Below are 19365 nucleotides of genomic sequence, written 5' to 3'. Positions count from 1 at the left end.
CTATAATCATCCCTTTGAGGATACAGGGAGCCAGCAAAGGACTTCTGGACCCCAAGAGGAGGACAAAAACAGTGGAAAACTGGCAAGTGGTTGCATGTGTTTGATCGACCTAATCACGCTGGCAACTGTAAGTACAAGCCGCAGTGAGACTGCAAACCAGAAAGGCCTTACCTGTGAACTGTTTCGGTGTTCTTGGTCTTGGCACTCAGTTGAACTGCCTTGGGGAGAGCTTGAGCAGGAGTGTGGAGAACGTTGGGCATTGTCTGGGGCCCCAGACTGAGCCACTGAGCTGGGCACAGGAAGCCATTGTGAAAGAACTGCCCCAGCAAGCTCCGCCCTCAGAGTCTCAGAGCAAGGATTGGACGGGTCAAAGTAACCTACTGACTGAGCAGCCTAAAGGCGGGGACTCAGCTGCCTTACAGCCTTAATCCTTAGGGGCAGAGTGAGATGGTTTTGGCACACTGGAGCCTTGGGCTGTTGCCCTGGGTAGAGTGCCATGACGTCACAACTCATAGCACCATCAACCTCCTGGGCTTGGTGCCACCCAGACCTCCATAAGAGCTGTGCAGTGACCCCCGACTGGTGACCCGCACCCACTGGGCCTCCACATTCCATGACCAGGAACTGAGGGAGCCACGCAGCCCTGTGTCCTCCCTCCTATGTCCTCCCAGCTTCCACACTAGCCCGTTCATCTGGACAGGGACTCTGGTAGCTGTGTGCCCTTTGGAGCCCTCCCTGCCTCTGCACAGAGCTCTTCTCCTGGCCAGAGAATGCTGGAGGCTTTGGCTCTTTGTGCAAAGTCACTGGGCGCCTGGCACTCCCAGAACCGTGCGCACCACCACCAGCCCTGTTGCTGGATCGGGGTGTGTCACAAACTGGAGCTGCTTCCACAAACAGAACTCCCTAGCTAGAGCAGCCCCAGAGGAACTACACAAGGTCACTCTCTACAAAGATCCAGCAACAATAGAGTGATCCCGCTGGGGTCTAATCTTGGAGAGACTCCTCCCCAACTCTGAGGACAGCCAGAGGCAACAGTGAAAAACAATCATGAGGCAAAATCAACAGAAAAACTCTCTCTATGAATAATCAGAGTAGATCAACTCCCCCAAGGATCACTGGGGCAGAAACAGCACAAGACCCCATGCACAAACAAATAGCTGAGATGTCAGAAATTGAATTCAAGATCTGGATAGCAAATAAGATCGAATTAGAATTCCAAAAGTTATCTCAAGAATTCAACAGATTCAAAGACAAAATGACCAAAGATTTTGACACATTGAGACAAGAAGTTGCATCCCTCAAAGATCTGAGAAACACAGTAGAATCCCTCAGTAACAGAATGGAGCAAGCAGAAGAAAAGATTTCTGACATTGAAGACAAAGCTTTTGAACACTCCCAAACCCTCAATGAAGAAGAGAAATGGAGAGCAAAAACAGACCACTCTCTCAGAGAGCTCTCAGATAATTTGAAGAAAACCAATATTCGTCTTATAGGGATCCCCGAAAGTGACGAAGTGGCTTCACAAGGCACAGAGTCTCTTCTCCATGAGATTATGAAGGAGAACTTTCCAGACATGCCAAGAGATTCCGAAATTCAGATAGCAGACAGTTTCAGAACTCCAGCACCACTCAACCCAAATAAGACATCCCCCAGACACACCATAATCAATTTCACTAAAGTTAATATAAAGGAGAAAATTCTGAAAGCTCCCAGATAAAAAAAACCTTTACTTACAAGGGGAAGAATATCAGAATAACTGCAGATCTCTCTGCTGAAACCTTTCAAGCTAGAAGAGGATGGTCATCAACTTTTAATCTCCTAAAACAAAATAACTTTCAACCCAGGATCCTGTACCCAGCTAAACTGAGCTTCATTTATGACGGAGAAATTAAATACTTCAACGACATTCACATGTTGAAGAAATTTGCCACAACTAAACCAGCTCTCCAGGACATTCTTAGACCTATCCTCCATAAAGACCAGTGTAATTCTCCACCACAAAAGTAAACCCACCCAAAAAAATTTTTGATCAAATTCCAACTTCCACAGTCGCAAAAGGATTAAAAATGTCCACTGGTCTCTCGAAAGGCTTATCAATACTCTCAATTAATGTGAATGGTTTTAAATTGTCCTCTAAAGAGGCATAGGTTGGCGGACTGGATACAAAAACTCAAGCCAGATATCTGCTGCATCCAAGAATCGCATCTTACATTAAAAGACAGATATAGACTCAAGGTGAAGGGATGGTCATCTGTATTCCAGGCAAATGGAGAGCAGAAAAAAGCAGGCATTGCAATCCTGTTCACAGATACAATAGGCTTTGAATCAACCAAAATAATTAAGGATAAGGATGGACACTTCATATTTGTTAAAGGTAATACTCAATATGATGAGATTTCAATTATTAATATTTATGCACCCAACCACAGTGCACCTCAATTTATAAGAGAAACTCTAACAGACATGAGCAACTGGATTTCCTCCAGTCCCATAGTAGTTGGAGATTTTAACACCCCTTTAGCAGTCCTGGATAGATCCTCCAAAAAGAAGCTAAGCAAAGAAATTTTAGATTTAAACTCAACCATTCAACATCTGGACTTAACAGACATCTACAGAACATTTCATCCCAAAAAAAACTGAATACACATTCTTCTCATCAGCCCATGGAACATACTCCAAAATCGACCACATCTTAGGCCACAAATCTAACCTCAACAAATTTTAAAAAATAGAAATTATTCCTTGCATCTTCTCAGACCATCCTGGAATAAAAGTTGAACTAAATAACAACAGGAACCTGCATACCCATACAAAAACATGGAAGCTAAATAACCTTATGCTGAAGGATAGATGGGTTAGAGACAAGATTAAGAAGGAAATCACCATATTTTTGGAACAAAACAACAATCAAGACACAAATTACCAGAACCTCTGGGATACTGCAAAGGCAGTCCTAAGAGGGAAATTTATAGTACTGCAAGCCTTCCTCAAGAAAATGGAAAGAGAGGAAGTCAATAACTTAATAGAACATCTCAAGCAACTGGAGAAAGAAGAACACTTCAACCCCAAACGCAGCAGAAGAAAAGAAATAACTAAAATCAGAGCAGAATTAAATGAAATTGAAAACAAAAGAATTATACAACAGATCAATAAATCCAAAATCTGGTTTTTTCCTTTGGCCAACCTAACCAGGAAAAAAAGAGTAAAATTTCTAATTTCGTCAATCAGAAATGGTAGTGATGAAATAACAACGGACCCCTCAGAAATTCAAAAAATCCTTAACGAATACTACAAGAAACTCTACTCTCACAAATATGAAAATCTGAAAGAAATCGACCAATACCTGGAAGCACACCACCTACCAAGACTTAGCCAGAATGAAGTGGAAATGTTGAACAGGCCTATATCAAGTTCTGAAATAGCATCAACTATACAAAATCTCCCTAAAAAGAAAAGCCCAGGACCAGATGGCTTTACGTCAGAATTCTACCAAACATTTAAAGAAGAACTAGTACCTATACTACTAAACCTCTTCCAAAATATAGAAAAAGAAGGAATATTACCTAGCACATTCTATGAAGCAAACATCACCTTGATCCCCAAACCAGGGAAAGACCCAACAAGAAAAGAAAATTATAGACCAATATCACTAATGAATATAGATGCTAAAATACTCAATAAGATCCTAACAAACAGAATCCAACAACACATCAAAAAAATTATACACCATGACCAAGTCAAATTTATCCCAGGGTCTCAAGGATGGTTCAATATACGTAAATCTATAAATGTAATTCAACACATAAACAAACTTAAAAATAAAGACCATATGATTCTTTCAATTGATGCAGAAAAAGCTTTTGATAATATCCAGCATCCCTTCATGATCAGAGCACTTAAGAAAATTGGTATAGAAGGGACATTTCTTAAACTAATAGAGGCCATCTACAGCAAACCCACAGCCAATATCGTATTGAATGAAGTTAAATTGAAATCATTTCCACTTAGATCAGGAACCAGGCAAGGTTGCCCATTGTCTCCATTGCTCTTTCACATTGTAATGGGAGTTTTAGCCATTGCAATTAGGGAAGAAAAGGTGATCAAGGGTATCCACATAGGGTCAGAAGAGATCAAACATTCACTCTTCACAGATGATATGAACGTATATCTGGAAAACACTAGGGATTCTACTACAAAACTTTTAGAAGTGATCAAGGAATATAGCAAGGTCAACACCCATACAAAATCAACACCCATAAATCTGTAGCCTTTATATATACCAATAATAACCAAGCTGAACAAACAGTGAAGGACTCTATTCCTTTCACAGTAGTGCCAAAGAAGATGCAATATTTGGGAGTATACCTAACAAAGGATGTGAAAGATCTCTACAAAGAGAACTATGAAACTCTAAGAAAAGAAATAGCCGACGATGTTAACAGATGGAAAAACATACCATGCTCATGGCTGGGAAGAATCATCATTGTTAAAATGTCCATACTGCCCAAAGCAATATATAATTTTAATGCAATTCCTATTAAAGCTCCATTGTCATACTTTAAAGATCTTGAAAAAATAATACTTCGTTTTATATGGAATAAGAAAAAACCTCGAATAGCCAAAACATTACTGAGCAATAAAAACAAAGCAGGAGGAATCACGCTACCAGACCGGAGACTGTATTATAAATCCATAGTGATCAAAACAGCATGGTACTGGCACAAAAGCAGAGAAGTAGATGTCTGGAACAGAATAGAGAACCAAGAGATGGATCCAGCTACTTACCGTTATTTGATCTTTGACAAGCCAATTAAAAACATCCAGTGGGGAAAAGATTCCCTATTTCACAAATGGTGCTGGGTAAACTGGCTGGCAACCTGTAGAAGATTAAAACTGGACCCACACCTTTCACCATTAACTAAGATAGACTATCACTGGATAAAAGATTTAAACTTAAGACATGAAACTATAAAAATACTTGAAGAAAGTGCAGGGAAAACTCTTGAAGGAATCAGCCTTGGTGAATATTTTATGAGGAGGACTCCCCAGGCAATTGAAGCAGTATCAAAAATACACTACTGGGACCTGATCAAACTAAAAAGCTTCTGCACAGCCAAGAACATAGTGAGTAAAGCAAGCAGACAGCCCTCAGAATGGGAGAAAATATTTGCAGGTTATACCTCCGATAAAGGTCTAATAACCAGAATCCACAGAGAACTCAAATTTATTAGCAAGAAAAGAACACGTGACCCCATTTCAGGGTGGGCAAGGGACTTGAAGAGAAACTTATTTATTTATTTATTTATTTATTTATTTTTATTGTTGGGGATTCATTGAGGAGAAACTTCTCTAAAGAAGACTGATGCAAGATCTACAAACACATGAAAAAAAGCTCATCATCCTTAATCATCAGAGAAATGCAAATCAAAACTACTCTGAGATATCACCTAACCCCAGTAAGAGTAGCCCACATAACAAAATCCCAAAACCAGAAATGTTGGCGTGGATATGGAGGAAAGGGCACACTTCTAAACTGCTGGTGGGAATGCCCACTAATACGTTCCTTCTGGAAGGATGTTTGGAGAATACTTAGAGACCTAAAAATAGACCTGCCATTCGATCCTAGAATTCCTTTACTAGGTTTATACCCAGAAGACCAAAAGTCACAATATAACAAAGACATCTGTACCAGAATGTTTATTGCAGCCCAATTCATAATTGCTAAGTCGTGGAAGAAGCCCAAGTGCCCATCGACCCACGAATGGACTAGCAAATTGTGGTACATGTATACCATGGAATACTATGCAGCCTTAAAGAAAGATGGAGACTTTACCTCTTTCATGTTTACATGGATGGAGCTGGAACATATTCTTCTTAGCAAAGTATCTCAGGAATGGAAGAAAAAGTATCCAATGTACTCAGCCCTACTAGGAAGCTAAATTATAGCTTTCACATGAAGACTATAACCCAACTATAGCACAAGACTATGGGGAAAGGGCCAAGGAAGGGGAAGGGAGGGGGGCGGTTTTGGTGGAGGGAGGGTAATGGGTGGGACCACACCTATGGTGCATCTTAGAATGGGTACAGGCGATTGCACTAATGTACACAGCTATGATTTAACAATAAAAAAAAAAGAGAGAAGCTGACTAATTCTCTCTAATTCAAATTCCTGATGTCTTTGGAAATTGAATACCCTCGAACTAAAAGCAGATTTTTAGAACTTTCATTGGAAAGTTAACATGTCTATGAGTATTGCTAACCTAACTTCAATAGAACAGAAATCAGTTACGTGGAACTGGGCTAGTTTGTAATGGCTTTTTGTTTGAAATATTGTTCATTCTTTCTGTGTTCTGTTTTCCAGAAGTCAAGAAAACAAATAGCTGTCTTTTGAGCTATTTGTTGCTTTTCAAGCATTGTATGTACTTATGAGCAGAGTTTGAAACATGTATTTTTCTCTCTCCTTGATTTCTCCAGAATTTGAAAGCCATTTGTAAGTATTCTTAATTTCTGACAATACAGTTATTTGCACAAGTTCAATAAGAATCTGTTTTGTTCTATAAGACATAATGAAGGCACTGGTTATTTTACCAAGGCTTTGGCTGGAACAGCATTTCCAGAGGTGTCCAGACTGCGTTAAGGAGTTAAGGTTGACTTTATTAGGCCAATAATAAAATTCCTTTGGAAAACTGGCCAGATACCCATCAGTAACATTTCCTGATCTGTGGTAAGTAACGAAGATCGCTTGCTGACAGGTCCAGGATCAAAATGTGCTTGGGGACCTCAAGAGAAGAGGGATTTACCCAATGCATACAGGTATCTAATGGCAAGGATGAAACCTAGGCTCTGAAAGGGTTTCAAAAAGTCCAGCCTGCAATTCCTTACAAAAGGTTCCAGCAAAGCCAATTTTAAAGGAAAGAAGAGCCTAGATGGCTAATAATTAATTATCCTTATTGCACTTTATGCAAATAATCAGACCCCCTTTACTGAAGGTACAGTTTATTTTGGCAAATAAGTTAGTTCTACTATAATTTGTCTTTAGTAAAGAGAGAAATTGGAGATAGAAAAATAGTTTAAAAGGAGGAAAAAGAGGCTGTGGTCCACCTGTATTTAGATCCCAGCCTTGTCTGTACTCATAAAATGAAACATAACTGTTTCACTAAATTGGTCTGTTAAATGGGACTAAGAGACTGGCCAAAGAGTATAGAATTATATATAGTAGTTATATTTACTCTGAAGCCTTAAGACTCAACAAAGTTGCCTGTTGGCTACACTAGAAAACTTGTGCAGTATAAAACGTTATCTAGAATTTTCCAGTAAATGGTGTAACTGTAAACACTGCATCCTACTCTGCTGAATCTGCTGCCAGCAGAAGCCACATGGCCCATTTGCCTGGACTTAAAAGGGGCCTTTTTCAGTATAAGGCTGGCTCTGGGAAGCCAGAGGCTGTTTGCTTTCCAGTGGGAGAGACCAGACATGGAAACAGTACACATGGACCAGGTTGCCACAGGGGTTCAAAACACCCACAATTTTTGGAGAAGGGCTGGCTTGTGACCTCCAGAAATTCCTGGCTGAGGAATTAGAATGTGTGCTGTTCCAATACATCAATGACTTCCTTTCAGGACACCCTACCCAGGAGGGCTGCGCCCAAGGCATGTACTGTCTTTTATGACATCTAGAGGTAAGTGGCTATAAAGTATCCAAACAGAAGGCCCAGATTTGCCAGCAGCAAGTACATTATCTAAGATTTACTATCCAGCAGGGGTAGAGGTATATAGGCATGAAATGGAGGCAGGTCATTAATTGCCTCCTCAGCCCCATGAGCCAAAAGCAGGTTTGGAAATTCTTAGGCCCAGTCAGCTTCTGTCATCTTTGGATCCCCAACTTTGCCGTCTTAGCTAAGCCCTTGTATGAGGCAACTAAAGGAGAGGAGGGAGAGCCCTTGGAGTGGGGAGGAGAACAGGAACATGCCTTCTCCCAGCTAAAGATGAGGCTGATGGCTGCACCTGCATTGGGACTGCCAGACTTGACCAAGCCCTTTACTCTGTATGTCTCAGAGAAAGATAAAATGGCTGTGGGTGTGTTAACCCAGCTGATTAGGTCCTGGCCAAGGCCTGTAACCTACCTCTCTAAGCAGTTGGATGAAGTGGCAAGAGGATGGCCACCCTGCTTACGGGCTCTAGCCGCTACTGCTCTCCTTGTGCAAGAAGCTGATAAGCTGACTCTAGGGCAGGATCTCAGAGTGAAAGTACCACACTCTGTGGTCAATATAATGGACTAAGGGACATTTTTGGCTCTCTAATGCAATACTCTAAACCAATCCATGCACCTTCCAGTCAGTGGAAGAGAGACTGAGCATGACTGTATGGAAGTCATAGGTAATGTGTACTCTAGCAGACCTGACTTGCATGACCAGCCCTGAACAGATGCAGAATGGGACTTGTATGTAGATGGAAGCAGTTACGTGACAGCGCAAGGTGAGCGGCGGGCTGGTATACAGTGGTCACCTTAACAGAGACTGTGGAGGCTAAGCCCCTACCTCAAGGGACATTGACTCAGAAGGCTGAGTTAATTGTCTTGAATTGAGCCTTAGAACTAAGTCAAGGGAAAAATTTAAATGCTTTTCTGACTCTCCAAGTAGGCAGGACATTGTACAAGGAGAAGGGACTATTAAATTCTGGGAAAAAAAAAGAAATTAAGTATCAGCAGGAGATACTTCAGTTGCTAGAGGCAGTATGGAAACCCCAGAAAGTGGCAGCTATGCACTGTTGTGGACATCAAAGAGATGCTTCCACCATCGCTAAGGGAAACACCAGAGCCAATATTGAGGCAAAAGGCTGCCATCCAGCTGTACCAGGTGTTGTGAGTGGCTCCCCTCATCCCATGGGTTCCAGAGCTCACCACGTCTACTCCCGGGAGGAGAAGGAATGATTGGCAGTGGAGGGGAGCCAGGAAGCAGAGGGAGGATGAATAAAGATGCCAGACAGACGAGTACCAGTCCCCCGATTCTAGGAGCCACCATGGTGACAGGAGTATTTGATGAAGTTGCTGGGCCAGTACTTCTACATCTCCCACCAGGGAGCCTTAGCCAAAACTGTCAGTCTACATTGTGTCACCTGCATCCAGTTCAATGTATGCCAAGAACCAGCGGTACCTCCAGGAATTCAGTCATATGCAGCAATGCCCTTCGAGGACTTCCAGGTAGATTTTACTAAAATGCCCAGGGAACAAGTACTGGCTGGTGATGGTCTATCAGACTTGGAATAGGTAAAAGCCTTCCCCACCAAGATAAAAAGGACTCCTAAAGTAGTAAAAATATTGCCCAGAGAAATTGTTCCATGATTTAGGCTGCCACTCTTTTAAATTTGGCAATGGGCTAGCCTTCATAACAGAACTAGTGCAAATAATAAGCTAAAGCTTTCAATAATTTATAGGCCTCAAAGCTTAGACAGGGTAAAGTGCATAAACAGGACCATAAGAGCAGAAATTGGTGAACTCTGCCAGGAAGCAAAGCTTAACTGGATGCAGGCCCTGCCACTGGTGTTAAAATCTCCACTGGGGTAATTAACTATGTTCTGTTTAGTCTTTTGTGTCTGGAAGATCAAGGGGACCAAGTCTAGGTCTGGAATCAGAACCTCGTCCCCCTGAAACCAAGGTAGAAAAGACTTTACGCCATCATTCTGACCACACGCACAACAGTGAAGATGGAAAGAATCCTCACCTGGAGTCATCACAGCTAGCTGAATAGGGCTTCACTGCCCCTTGGAAAGTAAAGGTAACTTTTAAGACAATCAACATGCCCTGCACCAGCCACATACTGGGAGCTGGCTGGTCAACGCACGGCTGAAGCCTGAGGAAACTCCTCGAGGGACTTGTCTTAATTGAACTTTGAACTTTGGGAAAAGGGGGGAAATGTCACAGGGAAAAGTAAAAACTCGTATGTATATTAGCCCACCACCATGGTACTATTAAGGCCTGAGTAGAGAACCCAAGAAGAGTCACAGTCTCTAAAACCTCTGTGCTGAAAAGTAATTAATATTGGCACCTGCAGAAACAAGCTGATATTGAGACCTCAAATTAAAATATATTGGAGTCTCAGAAGGGGGAAATGAGAGAGGACACCCGAGAAGGGTGAGATCTAGGAGAACAGGTCTTCTCAAGGAGACCACCAGGATACACATGCAGGGTCCTCTCCACGGTGACTCAGCTCTTGGGAATTTATAAATTTAACTTCCTGAAACTTAGAAATTTCCAAGTTCTGTGAAATCCTATAGTTCTGTAGGGGCGGGAATAGCATCTCCCACTTGATTCAAACTGGCCAATGAGAGGGGTGCCTGTGGGGTGGAACTTTTTGACTGTCAATAAAAAGGGAAAGACCAAGGCAGTCGGGGAGCATGGCCATTTGGAATTATTCTATGCCCTAAGCTCCCGGCTGGTGAATAAAGCCGTTCCTCTTCTAAACGTGGTGTTTGGGTGCTCTTTCTCTCCGTTGGGCCTTGTCTTCCTGCAACAATCCTCCTCCCAGGATTACTGACACTGTCTTCCTGGCCCATGAGGTAAAGTCTATGTACAGAGCTATAACAACATGGTAGGCAATAAGACCTTGAAATGATAACCTCTTTGGATCAACTTTTAGGATGTTTATATGAGATGAAAATAAACTTTAATCTTGTTTATATAAAAAAAAAGTAATATATGATGTATCGAATCATGTATATCATATTATGTAATTGATTAAAGGTCAAACCCCCACCCCCACCCTCTTCCTCACACACACCCCCATCCTGCTGTGTGTCAGGGGGCCAGGTGTGAGGTGTCTCTTCTTTCACCATCCCGAGCAGCTCTGAGCCACTTCTCAGTCTCAATCTCACCTGCATTCCATGCTGATGTGGTCATAACATCTGCTCTAACAAATCAGGTAATATAGATGGTCCATAATTATTTTGCCCTCATTTTATAGACAAAAGAAAATGAACCAGAGGTGCTATGACTTGCCCAAGATCATGTTAGTCAGAGCTGGCATTCTGAATTCCTACCTCCTCATGCCCCATTCACCTCCCCCAGAACACCCTCATCAACTAAGGAAGACTGAAAAATGTTAATTGAGAAAAGGCTAATTAACCAGGGCACATAGCGGAACTCCTGCCATTACACACACGCACACAGAACGTGAAGAGAGAACACTCAACTTCCTAGTTCACATCTGTGACAAGGTACGTGTTCTTAGAGACAGTAAAGCAATATTCTTAGGATGCCTTGGCTGAGATTTGAGAGCCGACACTTGCTTACAACAAATGCCTGTTCTACAGGATCCCAGAAAACCCGAAGTCATCAATTTCTCAGCAATTGTGTTAGCATTTCAGGCCAGTGGAGATAAGCCAGAAAGTGAGAAAATGATCCAGGAGAAGCCTTGATTCCATAGCTGCTTTCACAGAGTTAGCGTCAGGCTCTATTTTTGGCCAGTGATGATTAATTCTTGTAATGATCCAATTTTCTTTTGCCATGGCTTGTCCAAAATACTTTTCTTGCATAATCTTCTGTCAAAACTTTTCTGATTAAAAAAATATTAAGACAACAAATACACATAGAAATGTTTAGCCATTTCTATGGAATGAGGTTAAACTCGGGGCCCAGTTTGACCTTCCCCTTGAATTGGATGAAGGTCAGCGAGGCCGCACGCTGTAGCAGGCCAAGCCCCAGAACAGCGTTCCATCAAAGGAAGCTGGTTGTCCTTGTTTGCCTGACCACAGAGGCCTGGCAGTAGCTGCCACATGCTTCACTTGCCATTGCTACAGTAATAATGGGTCCAGTGATCCCCATTTCCTCACACTTCAATAAATTCTTTCTACATTTCGGAAGAAAGTTCATAAAAGGAAGGCATTACTCCTCTGCCTTAACGTGGGAAGGTTTTTGATAGAATAGAGTGGGTGTACCCACTTCTAATTTATTCCTACTTCATCTAAAGCTAGTCCAAAGGACAACGTAGACTCCAGAGAGTGCTCAGGGCTGCACCTTTTGCCCCCCAGAGGCTCTGGATGACTTCTGAGAGGCCAGGTCCTAGGCTGTGCAGCCCCTTCCCTAAAATGCACTGTGGACAGAAGCATGATGGTGTTAGCAGTTTTTCTGGGCACGATGATGGAACACCATCATAAGACTGAGAGCTCCTGGAGGGGAAGAGGCCTTGAGTTTACAGATTCCTGTTCTCACTCTAAGCCCACAGTTCTCATCTAGTTGAAGGAGTCCAAAGGAGCATCTGGCATGAGAATGACCATCCTGTGGTAGCAAAATGGAAATCCAGATGTATTCATCCACCAAGTTTGACTTCTCACTCACACTGCCTGGGCATCAGCAGTTGCGACAGCTCTGCTGCACACGTCCTCCCTTTGGAACTTGGACTATCATCACAACCTCTGCTAGAAACATTCTCGGTTATCTCGGCAGAGGGGACTGAGGACATGGAAATCATGCAGAGACCCGTAAGTGTCTGCCTGGAATGAACATGGCGCTACTGCTCATATCATTGGCCAAAGGAGTTGAAATGACCACTACAGATGTCTGGTAGGTGGGAAAGTATAAGCCCCAGGGAAGGCTAGTGGATATTTGTGAATGAAACAATCAGTAATTCTAATTAATGCCACACCTGTGGTGTTAAACACTTCTGGTTCACGGCCATTTGAAAGGCCAGAGACCAGCATGCCTGCCCCTTCTCTTTTTTTTTAGAGACAGAGTCTCACTTTGTTGCCCTCGGTAGAGTGCTATGGCATCACAGCTCACAGCAATCTCCAACTCTTGGGCTTAGGCGATTCTCTTGCCTCAGCCTCCCGAGTAGCTGGGACTACAGGCACCCACCATGACGCCCAGCTATTTTGTGTTGCAGTTTGGCTGGGGCAGGGTTCGAACCTCAGTATATGGGGCTGGTGCCCCACCCACAGAGCCACAGGCGCCACCCACCTGCCTCCTTCTTCACTGTCAACAAAACCACTATTCTCTTGGTGCTTGTCTCCCTTGAATTCCATCCACCTAGATTAATTATTTTCCTTTACCCTTAATTACATAAATAATACATAAAAATGTTCTTTTTGTGAAGTATTTAAATAATAAAAATAAAATGAGAAAAGCATACCAGTTTCAAAAAAATTAAAAATAGGACTACTGTATGATCCAGCAGTCCTCCTACTGGTATGCAGTAGCTGCCATATCCACGGTTTTGCTCTCCATGGTTTCAGTTACCCATTGTCAATCTCAGTCTGAAAATACTAGATGGAAAATTCCAGAGATAAACAATTCATAGGTTTTAAATTGCACGCCGTTCTGAGTAGCATGATGAAATCTCACGCTGTCCTGATCTATGCCACTGGGATGTGAATCATCCCCTTGTCCAGCAGATGCACACCATCTGCACTCTCCACCCATCAATCTCACAGTTGCCATTTCAGTGATCAGACTGGCTGACACAGTATTGCAGTGCTTCAGTTCAAGTCATCCTTACTTTCCTTAACTGGGGCCCCAAAGCCCAAGAGTAGTAATGCTAGAATATTGTTATAATTGTTCTATTTTGCTATGATTTTTTTTTTTTGCTAATCTCTTTCTATGCCTAATTTATAAATTAAACTTTATCATAGGTATGTATGCATAGGAAGAAAACACAATATGTAGGGCTTGGTACCATCGTTGGTTTCAGGTGTCCACTTGGGGTCTTGGGAGCACCCCCGGATTATAAGGGGGACTACTTATATCCAAAAGAATGGAAAGCAGGATCTCAGACTGATACTCGCATATCCACATTCATAGCAGCCTTAGTCACAACAGCCAAAATGTAGAGGCGACCTAAGTGTCCATTGGCAGACGAACAGATAAACGAAATGTGGCGAATATCTACAATGGAATATTATTCAGCTTTAAAAAAGGAGGAAACTGACATCCTAAAAAAGGATGAACCTTAAAGACATGATGCCAACTCAAATAAGCCATTCACAAAAAGACAAATAATATATGACTCCATGTATACAGGGTGTCTAAAGTAGTCAGACTCATAGGATCACCAAGCAGCAAGGTGGTCACCTGGGGCTGAGAGAGCTGGGGAGGGGAAGTCATTGTCTAATGGGCACACGGTTTCAGTTTTGGAAAATGGAAAAGTAAATTTTGTTATGTGTGTTTTACAACTAAATTTTTTTTATTTTAAAAACAAGGAAAGAGTTTTACGGATGATCATGTTCCAATCTCATTCACTTCTCCAAAAGTACTATAACATCTGCTTATCAATCCCAGGTGTGTCCTTATAGAAATGTTTAATTTTATTTTTATTTTTATTTTTTATTATTAAATCATAGCTGTGTACAGTAATGTGATCATGGAGCACTATACACTGGTTTAATAGACCGTTTGACACATTTTCATCACACTGGTTAACATAGCCTTCCTGGCATTTTCTTAGTTATTGTGTTAAGACATTTACATTCCACATTTACTAAGTTTCACATGTACCCTTGTAAAATGCACCACAGGTGTAGTCCCACCAATCACTCTCCCTCCGCCCACATCCTCCTTCCCTCCCCTCATTTTCCCCCTTCCCCCTATTCTTAGGTTATAACTGGGTTATAGCTTTCATGTGAAAGCCATAAATTATCTCAAAGGAGTTTTGATTTGCATTATTCTGATGATTAAAGATGATGAACATTTTTTCATATGTCTGTAGGCTGTGCGCCTGTCTTCTTCAGAGAAGTTTCTCTTCAAGTCCCTTGCCCAGGGACTTGCGATGGGATCACTTGTTCTTTTCTTGCTTATACGTTTGAGTTCTCTGTGGATTCTGGTTATTAAACCTTTGTTGGAGACATAACCTGCAAATATCTTCTCCCATTCTGAGAGCTGTTTGCTTGCTTTATTTACTGTGTTCTTGGGTACTGTGTTCTTGGGTAGGCAGAAGCTTTTTAGTTTGATCAGGTCCCAGTAGAGTATTTTTGAAGCTGCTTCAATTGCCGGGGGGCAGGGGGGGGGTCCTCCTCATAAAATACTCACCCAGACCAATTTCTTCAAGGGTTTTCCCTGCACTCTCCTCTAGTATTTTTATAGTTTCACATCTTAAGTTTAAATCTTTAATCCAGTGAGAGTCTATCTTAGTTAATGGTGAAAGGTGTGGGTCCAGTTTCAGTCTTCTACAGGTTGCCAGCCAGTTCACCCAGCACCATTTGTTAAATAGGGAATCTTTTCCCCACTGAATGTTTTTAATTGGCTTGTCAAAGATCAAATAACGGTGAGTAGCTGGATTCATCTTTTGGTTCTCTATTCTGTTCCAGACATCTGCTTCTCTGTTTTTGTGCCAGTACCATACTGTTTTGATCACTATTGATTTATAGTATAATCTGAGGACTGGTAGTGTGATTCCTCCTGCTTTGTTTTTATTTCTGAGTAATGTCTTGGCTATTCAAGGTTTTTTCTGATTCCATATAAAATGAAGTATTATTTTTTCAAGATCTTTAAAGTATGACAGTGGAGCTTTAATAGGGATTGCATTAAAATTGTATATTGCTTTGGGTAATATGGACATTTTAACAATGTTGATTCTTCCCAGCCAGGACCATGGTATGTTTTTCCATTTGTTAACATTTTCAGCTATTTCTTTTTTTAGAGTTTCATAGTTCTCTTTATAGAGATATTTCACATCCTTTGTTAGATAAACTCCCAAATATTTCATCTTCTTTGGCACTACTGTGAATGGAATAGAGTCCTTAACTGTTTTTTCAGCTTGACTATTGTTGGTATATATAAAGGCTACTGCTTTATGGGTGTTGATTTTGTAACCTGAGATGCTGCTGTATTCCTTGATCACTTCTAAGAGTTTTGTAGTAGAATCCCTGGTATTTTCCAGATATACAATCAGAAATGTTTAATTTTAATTGTTGCCCAGTGCACACATACCTGGCTATGTGGAGCAAGGCCTCCCTAGTCTTCCTCAGACTCTACTATCTTGTTTCAATCTTCTACCCGAGACAGGGCATCCTCTCTGTGGTCTATTCAGTGCTACATTTTGCACAGTTTTGTGCTTTCTCTTATGATTTTGATATCTAAAATGGACCCCAACCCCAGATGTTGCCTGGTGTTCCCAAGCACAAGAAGGCCTAGATGTGCCTTTTGGAGAAAAACCCATGTTAGAGAAGCTTTGTTCAGGCACAAATTCACAGAGGTGTTTGCTGTGAGTTCAACATTAATACCCTGTGTTTCCTCAAGGAGCAGTGAGTGGCTCAGTAAGTGCTGATCTAGTGTCTGTGGTGACTTTGTAGAACAGAATTACCTCAAATGACAAGAATCGACTGTATTTTCAAAGATTTGGATGCAGAGTACCACACCGAGTAGGGCAACAAGGCTTAGGAGCAGCTGCACTTTTGCTACCTCTAAGTCAAAGAGATGAGGGGCGAGAGTAGGTAGCAGGATGCAGAGGGAGAGGGCGGGAGTCTGTGGCCTTGCCAGGTCTGGCTGCTGCTCCTCAGTCAGCTTCTCAGGGCAGGAGTCTGAGGAGCAGGCACCTCACCCCCTCTCTTCCTCCAACTTTTTGCTGAGATTCCTGTTAGTCAATCCTGGCAGGAAGCCAGATGACCCCCCCTCAGGAGAGTGAAAGCCCCTGCCAGGGGTCTATGCAGATGAGTGGAGGCTGGAACTTAGGGGGGGAAGATAGCTGGCTTGATGGATCAATAGGAGGAAGGGGGTTCCTACACTCTTAACTTACTAAGAGCTTGTCTTATACAAAAAAAGAAAATGTAATGCAGAATTTTATGAAATTGCAGTATTTTTTAGTATCTATGCTTTCCTCCCTTAATCTGCTATGACTGTGAGTTATAGTAATAGACTTTCTTCTTTTTTTTTTTATTGTTGGGGATTCATTGAGGGTACAATAAGCCAGGTTACACTGATTGCAATTGTTAGGTAAAGTCTCTCTTGCAATCATGTCTTGCCCCCAGAAAGTGTGACACACACCAAGGCCCCACCCCACTCCATCCGTCCCTCTTTCTGCTTCCCCCCCCAATAACCTTAATTGTCATTAATTGTCCTCATATCAAAATTGAGTACATAGGATTCATGCTTCTCCATTCTTGTGATGCTTTACTAAGAATAATGTCTTCCACGTCCATCCAGGTTAATACCAAGGATGTAAAGTCTCCATTTTTTTTAATGGCTGAATAGTATTCCATGGTATACATATAACACAGCTTGTTAATCCATTCCTGGGTTGGTGGGCATTTAGGCTGTTTCCACATTTTGGCGATTGTAAATTGAGCTGCAATGAACAGTCTAGTACAAGTGTCCTTATGATAAAAGGATTTCTTTCCTTCTGGGTAGATGCCCAGTAATGGGATTGCAGGATCAAATGGGAAGTCTAGCTTGAGTGCTTTGAGGTTTCTCCATACTTCCTTCCAGAAAGGTTGTACTAGTTTGCAGTCCCACCAGCAGTGTAAAAGTGTTCCCTTCTCTCCACATCCACGCCAGCATCTGCAGTTTTGAGATTTTGTGATGCGGGCCATTCTCACTGGGGTTAGATGATATCTCAGGGTTGTTTTGATTTGCATTTCTCTAATCTATAGAGATGATGAACATTTTTTCATGTGTTTGTTAGCCATTCGTCTGTCTTCTTTAGAGAAAGTTCTATTCATGTCTCTTGCCCATTGATATATGGGATTGTTGTCTTTTTTCATGTGGATTAATTTGAGTTCTCTATAGATCCTAGTTATCAAGCTTTTGTCTGATTGAAAATATGCAAATATCCTTTCCCATTGTGTAGGTTGTCTCTTTGCTTTGGTTATTGTCTCCTTAGCTGTACAGAAGCTTTTCAGTTTAATGAAGTCACATTTATTTATTTTTGTTGTTGTTGCAATTGCCATGGCAGTCTTCTTCATGAAGTCTTTCCCCAGGCCAATATCTTCCAGTGTTTTTCCTATGCTTTCTTGGAGGATTTTTATTGTTTCATGCCTTAAATTTAAGTCCTTTATCCATCTTGAATCAATTTTTGTGAGTGGGGAAAGGTGTGGGTCCAGTTTCAGTCTTTTACATGTAGACATCCAGTTCTCCCAACACCATTTATTGAATAGGGAGTCTTTCCCCCAAGGTATGTTCCACCACAATGGATCAGCAGCAAAGTAAGAACTCAGAAATTAAAGGACAGAACCTAACCTCCACACTGATGCAAAAGATAAAACTAAGCAATGGACTCTCACAAAATAAGACGAATAGAATACTACCACACTTATCAATTATCTCAATAAATGTTAATGGCTTGAATTCCCCACTGAAGAGACATAGATTGGTTGACTGGATTAAAAAACACAAGCCATCCATTTGCTGTCTGCAAGAAACACACCTGGCTTCAAAAGACAAATTAAAGCTCCGAGTCAAGGGTTGGAAGACAATTTTTCAGGCAAATGGAATTCAGAAGAAAAGAGGAGTTGCAATCTTATTTTCAGATACATGTGGATTTAAAGCAACTAAAGTCAAAAAAGACAAAGATGGTCACTTTATATTGGTCAAGGGAAAAATACAACAAGAAGATATTTCAATTCTAAATATTTATGCACCCAATTTAAATGCTCCCAGAGTCTTGAAACAGACCTTACTCAGTCTGAGCAATATGATATCTGATAATACCATCATAACAGGGGACTTTAACACTCCTCTTACAGAGGTGGACAGATACTCTAAACAGAAATTAAACAAAGATATAAGAGATTTAAATGAGACCCTAGAACAACTATGCTTGATAGACGCATATAGAACACTCCACCCCAAAGATAAAGAATATACATTCTTCTCATCACCCCATGGAACATTCTCAAAAATTGATCATATCCTGGGACACAAAACAAATATCAACAGAATCAAAAGAATTGAAATTTTACCTTGTATCTTCTCAGACCATAAGGCACTAAAGGTGGAACTCGACTCTAACAAAAATGCTCAACCCCACCCAAAGGCATGGAAATTAAACAATCTTCTATTGAATAACAGATGGGTGCAGGAAGAAATAAAACAGGAAATCATTAACTTCCTTGAGCATAACAACAATGAAGACACAAGCTACCAAAACCTGTGGGATACTGCAAAAGCAGTTTTGAGAGGAAAATTCATCGCTTTAGATGCCTACATTCGAAAAACAGAAAGAGAGCACATCAACAATCTCACAAGAGATCTTATGGAATTGGAAAAAGAAGAACAATCTAAGTCTAAACTCAGTAGAAGAAAAGAAATATCCAAAATCAAATCAGAGATCAATGAAATTGAAAACAAAAAAATCATTCAGAAAATTAATGAAACAAGGAGCTGGTTTTTTGAAAAATTAAATAAAATAGATAAACCATTGGCCAGACTAACGAGGAATAGAAAAGT

The sequence above is a fragment of the Nycticebus coucang genome, chromosome 15, assembly GCF_027406575.1.
Source record: "Nycticebus coucang isolate mNycCou1 chromosome 15, mNycCou1.pri, whole genome shotgun sequence".
NCBI lineage: Eukaryota > Metazoa > Chordata > Mammalia > Primates > Lorisidae > Nycticebus > Nycticebus coucang.
The sequence above is the reverse complement of the archived record's forward strand: the minus strand, read 5'-3'. Positions refer to the sequence as shown.